Source organism: Halichoerus grypus, chromosome 10 (assembly GCF_964656455.1).
Source record: "Halichoerus grypus chromosome 10, mHalGry1.hap1.1, whole genome shotgun sequence".
Taxonomy (NCBI): domain Eukaryota; kingdom Metazoa; phylum Chordata; class Mammalia; order Carnivora; family Phocidae; genus Halichoerus; species Halichoerus grypus.
Window position 1 is genome coordinate 47,975,013 of NC_135721.1, and position 9,315 is coordinate 47,984,327.

The following is a 9,315-nucleotide window of genomic DNA, read 5'->3' on the forward strand; positions in this document are numbered from 1 at the left end:
TCAGTCCTGGACTTAGTTGGATGGCTGTGGTGCCAGGTTTGGAACAGAGCTGGATGCAGGGCCAAAGTCTCCCCAAGTCATTGCTCAGACACTGGAGCTTGTGTCATGAGAGGAGTAGGAGAAGCCCATCCTAAAATGTTACCTGTGTCACTACCTCCATGGTTAGATTTGGAATGGATGGTGGGGGCAACGTGATTGCTCATGGCATCCTCTGAGGATGGAGGGGGAATAGTGACTTTGCCTCCAAGTGGGTCTGGGAGTAAACTTAGACCCCCAGTCCCCTGTAGTCCTGGGCTAAGAAACCCATCATCTCTTGGTTGCAAGGTTCCTATTACTCAACTTGATGATCTGTCCTTCCTTGAAGCCCAGATCCAACTTGGGATGAGTGTCCAGTTCTTGAGATTCATTGGACATCTTAGATACTTGCTTTACCCACTTGAAGTAATTTTGCAGAAGGATATAAAGTCAAAGGCATCACCTGATCTGTGAAGTAAATGTCAGTGAAAGCACTATGCCCAGTGTCATCCTGGAACCAGATTACACAGTAGAAGCTGGAATCTGTCACTATCTCCTCAACAATGATAGGATATTGTTTCTACTGGTGCTCATACAGAGAGCTCCCGTGATATTTTATACTCGAGTTGATAGGCAAACTTCCCTTTTGAAATTATTTGGAGGTGACCAGTCTAAGTAGGCTGTCCTGAAGTCCAGCCTGTAGCTGCTGTTGGAAGCACTGGGCAGAATCTGGTAGATGTTGACATCCAGCTTCATACAGAGTTCAAGGCTTGTATTTTGACTGTGCTATCTTGGCCCTACTCTCCATGCCTACTAAGTCTCTTGTAATCTCTAGGTTCTTTCTTGCTTTCTTTTTCCTTATAATTTATTTGTTGAAGGAACTATTTCTCAGAGTCTGGATTTAAAATATATCCTCATGGTGTTAATAGGTTCCTCTGCCTTCCACATTTCCTATACATTTTTAGATTTATAGCTGTGATTCTCAAAGTGTGGTCCCCTGACCACCAGCATCAGCACCACCTGGATTTGTAAGATATGTTAATTCCTACCTCATGAGAGGGGCTGGCCACCTCAGAGGGGCAGGCCATCAAGGTCACCATCTTGGTGAAGCTTAGCATCCCATTTTTGAAGTCATCCACTGAAGAATAAAGATCAAAACAACTGGGGTAGGGAGGGATAAAATATTGGGTAAGGTAGTGGTTGGCCTCTTGGTATGAAAGTATTTCTAGGTTTTAATCAATGAAAAATTAAAAAATTTTTGCATCATGTCAGAACAAATGGAATGCTGGATTTATGGTTAAAAAGTTAACTTAGTTGATTTAATGTACTTTGAAAACTATATGCCTACTAAGGGTCCAAGTTTCCCTGCCTTTCTTGGAGAAGTGTGGGGACAAGTGTTCTCTCTCCCTCAATGCTTAGGCTATCAAATCTTGGCACTTTCTAGATGACAAGGTAGCTTAGAAATGGCTGACCCTCTCCTGGAGTTTTAGGTCGCGTATATACTTGGCAGCCGAGGGCACCTGGTTTAAATGATCCTTGGCTGGACCTTTCACCTGCAGCAATGGCTTGTCAAATGTCCATAGAGAGTTGAAAGCCAGGCCTGTTTTCCCTTCTGATCTTGGTGGAAAGCGTCAGCCCATGACTGGCCATTCTAGAAGACAATCAGAACCTATGCAAACAATTGAGCAAGGACCAATAGGTGAAACTGAACTTTTGTGAACTCATGGAGTAAACACAACTTGCTTACCAAATTGTGAAATCAAACTTTGTTTTCCAAAGTCTCAGATCTCCGTGGACAAAATGTAAGATAAATTACGTGAGACCATGTTGATACTCCTTTGTGAAAAGAAAAAAAAAAAGCAAAGGATAGGCTGTATGCATTTGTTAACACTCTTAGAAATGAACACTGGGGCGCCTGGGTAGCTCAGTCATTAAGCGTCTGCCTTCGGCTCGGATCATGATCCCAGGGTCCTGGGATCGAGCCCCACATAGGGCTCCCTGCTCAGCGGGAGGCCTGCTTCTCCTTCTCTCACTCCCCCTGCATGTGTTCCTGCTCTTGCTATCTCTCTCTCTGTCAAATAAATAAATAAAATCTTAAAAAAAAATGTTAAAAAAAATGAACACTAAAAGAGAATGGATTTTACTGTATATAAACTTTTAAAAGGGGATTAAAAAAGAGTACTTAGATGAACACAATGATAAAACAAGTAGTTGACCTCAACTTCTTAGAGTTTTCCTACATATTTACACAATGATATAGGAAATTGATTTTTCAGTGGGGGAAAAGAATCCTGTTTTGTACAGTAGGTAGTTGGGCTCCTGTTTTAAATGAAAATATGTTGTCTGAAAAAGAAATCTCCCCATTGATGCTAGGTTAGTGGGGGTCAGAGTGAGGAAGGGTACAGAGACTGGAACTTATCCATTCTGCTCTTGATGGACATTTAGGTTGCTTCCAAGTTTGAGGACCTATAAACCAGGCTGTATAAATATCCTTGTTCACGTGCCCTGGTACATATGTGCAAAAGTGGAATTGCTTGGTCATTTGGTATGTGTATTTTCATCCTTATTAAATATTGCCACATGTTTTTGCAGAGTGGCCGTACTGGCTTACCCCCCAGCACCAGAATGGGTCCCCTTGCCTGGATTCAAGTGTTCTCCCATAGAGAATGGGGGGAAATAAGTCTTGGAAAGAATGAGGAAGCTGGGCAGGGGAAGGCCTTGGGTGCCAATCCAAGGAGCTCAGACTTTATTTGACTGCCCTGGAAAGCCTCTGGTGATTTGGGGGCAGGGAACAAAATGCAAAAACGAGGTTTAGGAGAGTGAGCCTTTAACGCTCTCAATTGGTTTGTGTTGTGGGGAGAATGGGGATGATCATGGGTTTGGCTTAGGCCAGCAGCAGGATTCAAGTTCACGAGAGATTTGTGGGGAGAAGGTGCACAGGGGGATGCTGAGCAAATGGTGTGGGGCAGAGACCCGGAGTGCTCAGCTCTACCAACGCTAGTCCTTAAATAATCCTGTTAGTCTATCGCACACTGCTTGTGGGCGTGTGAAGTACTATAGTCCTTCTGGAGAACCCTGTGGTGGGATTCAGCAAAGATGAAGATGCACGTGCCTAAAGATCCAAATGTCCCCAAATATACCAAAACAAAACAAACAGGCAAACAAAACCACCCCCAAAAGAAGGGACTTCAAGAAGGAAAGAACTGTCAACAATGTCAAATATACCAGAGAGGTCTATCAAGAAAAGCCCTAAAAAGCATGCACAGACTTTGGCTATTAGGCGTCTGATGATGAGCTTTGCCAGAGAAATGTTTGTAACACAGTGGGAGCAAAAATCCAAGCACAGGGGCGTCTGGGTGGCTCAGTCGTTAAGCGTCTGCCTTCGGCTCAGGTCATGATCCCAGGGTCCTGGGATCGAGCCCCACATCGAGCCCCACATCGGGCTCCCCGCTCTGCTGGAAGCCTGCTTTTCCCTCTCCCACTCCCCCTGCTTGTGTTCCCTTTCTCGCTGTGTCTCTCTCTGTCAAATAAATAAATAAAATCTTTAAAAAAAAAAAATCCAAGCACAGTGGTTTGAGGGGAGAGCGAGTGGTAGCAAAAGGTAACCGTGTGTGTAACATGCTGTCAGGATGGTTGGCTGAGCACAGACTCAGCACACAGAAACATTTAGGATGTGATAAAAGTAGCATTTCAAACTATTGGATAAAGGATACATAATTTGACAAATGGTGATGTAGCACGGGGTGGGGAGGGGTAATAAAGTTAAATCTTTATCTTACACCATAAACTAAATTCAAGTCAGATGACTTCTAGAACTAGATGAAAATATAGGTGTACATAAACTTGGGGATGGTTAAAGTGCTTCTGAGATTGGCAACAAAACTAGAAACCTTAACGGAAAAATATGGATAAATTTGACTTCATTAAAACACACACACATGCACTAAGCCCTTTGGGAAGGAAAAAAAGTCCATTAAAATTGAATAACAAATGACAAACATAGAAAAATATTTACAATATATGAAAATTCTTACACATAAATAAGAAAAGAGAAACACACCAATATAAACATAAATACGAATAGCAATTCACAAATAATCCAGTGGTTCAATACCAGCTGAAAAAATTCAATCTTAATAAGAATCAAAAACTCTAGTTTCAAGAGGAACTGAACTCTTACATTTACTTCTCTTTCCTCCCTAAGTTCAACTGAAACTACATTTTTTAATGAAAGAAAGGAAAGAAAAGGGGAAAATTCCAAAGCAACGTTGGAAAACAAGTATGGTAGTTCCCCCTTACCTAGATACATTCCTAGACCGCCATGGATGCCTGAAACCACAGATGTACCGAACTCCATATAGACTATGTTTTTTCCTATACATGCATACATATGTTAATTTATAAATTAGGCACAATAAGAGATTAACAACAAGTAATAATAAAATAGAACAATTATAATGATATACTGTAATAAAAGTTATGTGAATGTGCTCTCTCTCTCTCTCAAAATAGCTTATTGTATGGTACTCACTGTTCTGGTAACGCTGTGAGATGAGAAAATGCCCACATGATGAGACGAAGTGAGGAGAATGATGTAGGTGCTGAGACGTACGTAGCCTTAGGCTCCTGCTGACCTGCTAATGAAGGAGGAGCACCTGCTTCTGGACCATAGTTGACTGCAGGTAACTGAAACCATAGAAGGTGAACCTGTGGGGAAGGGGGGACTGCTGTATGGTAGATTCTTTGGGATCTGACATCGAGCTCTTGTCCCTTTGGCAGGAAAGTCCTCCAGCCTCACTCCACTCATGTGGTTCAGGTGGGACGGCCACGTTCCTGCAGAGCCAGCTTCCTAGCTGAGGCTGAATGGCTCAGGCTGGGGCACAGTGAGGGGAAGGGATGCCTCTCACCCCACCACCCGCCCTCAGCTTGGGTTCTATTTTATGGAACAGACACATCATCATCGATTGGAAGACCAAATGTAGCTTTACCATTGGTCAAGACTTAGAAACCTTGTGGTACATTCTTGGATAGGCTCTCTTAAGCTCCGTTGCACCCTCCTAATGGGAGAGATTGGAAAGCCCCAAATCTTATTTCTCAGTGTCCCTTGCTGCTAGAGTTCTGGACGTAAACTGAACTTGCATCACACTTGCAGAGGAACCTGCCTCCTCACATGGAGAGAAGAGGGATCACCTGAGAATTAGGTAGAGTGGGAAAGCCCTGAGGCCCCGAGACACCAGGCATTGTGGCGGTCGGTGGCAGTGGGGGCACGTCAGGCCGTGTGCCCCAGCCTCCACCCTGCTTTGCTCACACACAACAAATCAGCGACTGTTCTTCTACAGCAAGGCAGAAAGGCTCTCAAAGTAAATAAGAATGCTTGGAATTATGTTTTTTGTTTTAAGCCAAAAAAAAAAAGTAAATAAGAATGTGCATTGGTTGACAGCAAAGGTGTTATTAGAGCTGGACAGAGAACAGGCAAGCACTCCAGTGAACCCCCAGTGGACACAGGACACAAGCAGGAAAGCACTTTGCTGCCAGAGCAGTCCCCTCCCTATTTCCTTTATCAGGAAGGATCCTCAGCCTGCAGACCTGTTCCCTTTGGGCAGCCTGTCCCCTCATCAACCCAGGGTGAACCTCACCCTCTAATTCCCGCATGAAGTGAAAAACAAAAACAAAAACCAAAAGCTAAAATATCTGAACTAAATATCCAAATGATTAAAACAAAATCTGGGTGGGTTGAAACCAAAGGGTCTCCCTGGAATGCTTGGCAGTGACCGCCCAACGGGTCTTCCCACCTGTGCTGCGATCCACTCTGAAGCCAATCTTTCCATTCTTGTACCAAGTCCCATTCCACATTCCTTGGAGCTCAGACCCATTTGCTGATAATTATGTCTCTCCCTAGAATGGCCCAGTCCTTTTCCTCCCCAAAACCGCCCTGTACCAGGGAAACTGCCCCCCAGTTTCTGGGGTACACTGAATTCTTCCACCACTTAGGTCTTTGTTTTTATGACTCCTTCCATCCTGCCTGCTGTTCCAAATCCCACCCCTATACCCTTTCCCTTCACGTCCTACTGAAGGTCATTTTCTCCATGAAGTCTATTTCTTTTCTTTCTTTCTTCCTTCCTTCCTTCCTTCTTTCTTTCTTTCTCTCTCTCTTTTTTTTTTAAAGATTTTATTTATTTATTTATTAGAGAGCGAGCGAGAGAGAAACAGCATGAGAGAGGAGAGGATCAGAGGGAGAAGCAGGCTCCCCGCTGAGCCGGGAGCCCGATGCGGGACTCGATCCCAGTACCCCGGGACCATGACCCGAGCCGAAGGCAGTCGCTCAACCAACTGAGCCACCCAGGCGCCCTCTCTCTTTCTTTCTTTTTCTTTCTTTCTTTCTTTTTCTTCCTTCCTTCCCCTCCCTCCCTATTTCTCTCTTTCTGAGAGAGTGCGCATGCGCACGTTTGTGCGCATGTACGAACACAAGGGGGCAGTGCAGCGGGAGAGGGAGAGAGAATCTTAAGCAGGCTCCATGCGCAGTGCAGAGCCTGATGTGGAGCTCCGTGAGCGGCGGGTGCAGGGCTTCCGCAGACTGAGTCATGACCGGAGCAGAAATCAAGAGTTGGACGCTCAACTGATTCCACACCCAGCTGCCCCTCCATGAAGTATTTCTTTAACACATAGGGCCTAAGCTATGGCCCAAGACTTTGAAGGTAAGCAATGACCATTTGTGAAATGAGTAAGTCCTCTAAACACATATGGTTTCTCTTTTACTGAACCCCTCCCTCCCTTTGTGCTGTTTTATGGGGCCTTGCACTCTTCTGCTTGTGTATTTATCTAATTCCCGATTTGCTGGAAACTCCCTGAGGCTGGAGACTGTGTCTTCTGGGCCAGGCTATCCCCATCTGCCCCAGACAAGGGGTTTCCTAGGTTGCAGTTCTTTCAGAGCTAAAACTGGGGAAGTGTCAGGCAAACCAAGGTGAGTCGGTCATCCTAGTCTTGCTAGTCTTTGATTCCATGGGTTATGGAAAGAAAGTAGGATGTAGGGTTAAAGTTATGGCTCAGCCATGGCCTCCAAAACACACTTTTCCACATGTCTGCTGCATGTGTGGCTTTTCCACTGGGGGAAACCCCAGTGAGCTAGGAACAGAGTCAGGACTTTATACAGAAGATAAGTTTCCTATCTGAAAGAAAAGGTAAACCCTGAAATATGGGCCTGAAAACACTCAGTAAATCTACAACAGGACCTGTGTGAGAAAAGGGGTGGAGTTCATTTTTTAATGGAGCTCCCAACCCCTGTTCTTCCTCCTACATCTATGAGTCCATGGGCCAGTACTACACTCTCTGAGTCTCAGTTTCCATATCTGCAAGGTTTCATCTGGGGATGAAAATCCTTGCCTGGCAGGACTGTTGAGAGTTAAATAAGAGAAGCTGTGTGTGTCACTGAGCCCAATGCTTGGTGTCCAGAGATGCCTAGACTAGCAGAGATTTCAGCATCCCTCCTACTCTGTGTACCCACAACCCAAACCGTGTGCCCATCCCCCAGCAATTTGTGCCCACACCCAACACTGTGCTCACACCCCAACCTTGTATACCCACACCCCAACTCTGTGTGCTCGCACCCAACACTGTGTGCTCACACATACCAACACCGTGTGCCCACCCCAAGACTGTGCTCACACCCCAACCTTGTATACCCACACCCCAACCCTGTGAGCCCACACCCAACACTGTGTGCTCACACCAGAACCCTGTGTGTTCACACCCCAATTCTGTGTGCTCACATCCCAACCCTGTGTGCCCACGCCCAACACTGTGTGTCTGCCCCCAACATTGTGTGCCTGCACCCCCTACACTGTGTGCCCACACCCAACACTGTGTGCTCACATCCCAACCCTGTGTGTTCACACCCAACACTGTGTGCTCACACCCCAACCCTGTGTGCTGACGTCCCAACCCTGTGTGCCCACACCCCGACCCTGTGTGCCCACACCCAACACTGTGTGTCTGCCCCCCAACATTGTGTGGCTGCACCCTCTACACTGTGTGCCCATACCCAACCCTGTGTGCTCACATCCCAACCCTGTGTGTTCACACCCAACACTGTGTGCTCACACCCCAACCCTGTGTGCTGATGCCCCAACCCTGTGTGCCCACACCCAACATTGTGTGCCTGCATCCCCTACACTGTGTGCCCACACCCAACACTGTGTGCTCACATCCCAACCCTGTGTGTTCACACCCAACACTGTGTGCTCATACCCCAACCCTGTGTGCCCACACCCCAACTGTGTGTGCCCACACCCAACACTGTGTCTGCCCCCCAACATTTTGTGGCTGCACCCTCTACACTGTGTGCCCACACCCAACACTGTGTGCTCACATCCCAACCCTGTGTGTTCACACCCAACACTGTGTGCTCATACCCCAACCCTGTGTGCCCACACCCCAACTGTGTCTGCCCACACCCAACACTGTGTCTGCCCCCCAACATTGTGTGGCTGCACCCTCTACACTGTGTGCCCACACCCAACACTGTGTGCTCACATCCCAACCCTGTGTGTTCACACCCAACACTGTGTGCTCATACCCCAACCCTGTGTGCCCACACCCCAACTGTGTGTGCCCACACCCAACACTGTGTCTGCCCCCCAACATTGTGTGGCTGCACCCTCTACACTGTGTGCCCACACCCAACACTGTGTGTCCCTTCCCCACTAGCACTTCTTTTCCCCTCACTTCCCACTCACTGTCTCTGCCTTCCCCCTGCCCTCTTCCCACTGATAGTTATCTTTCCTACTTACAAAGCAGTTAAAATGAGGGCAAAAATCAGCACAAAACTTAAAAAAAATCACAAAGTACACAACGTTTTTCTTGTAGGGGTTGATTTGTTCAAATGCCTTCTTCATTTATCTTGTCCATATCCTTCTCCGAAGAGTCAGGAATTGGGGCTTGCAGAGCTGGAGGGGCTGTGGGATGTGGAACGTGCTCCTTAATTTCAGGCCTCTGAAGAGAAGAGGCAAAGCAAAGAAGACATCTTTCCCAGGGATTGTCTCTTAAAGGAGCTGATTCTCTGGGGCAGGGGAATGCCTCAGCTGGCTCCTGCAAGCTAAACCCACAAGTAATAAACCTCCCTAGGACATGCTGATTAGATAAACCAGTAAGAATTGCGGACAACACAGACATTAGATTTAAAAACTTAAAACAAATGTTACTTTTACAGTGTCTGTGACTAGACAAAGACTTTTTGGTTCTAAAATAGTTGGTTGGTGAGATAATAGAGGAGGGGCTATGTTAATAGCAGAGGTAGAAAAAAAG

The 9,315-nt window shown here is 46.3% G+C and overlaps 1 pseudogene; it reads right to left on the reverse strand.

The window, feature by feature from the left end:
- LOC118532829 (adaptin ear-binding coat-associated protein 1 pseudogene) lies at positions 1 to 1,069 on the reverse strand (annotated as a pseudogene).
- Positions 1,070 to 9,315: the final 8,246 nt, after the last annotated feature.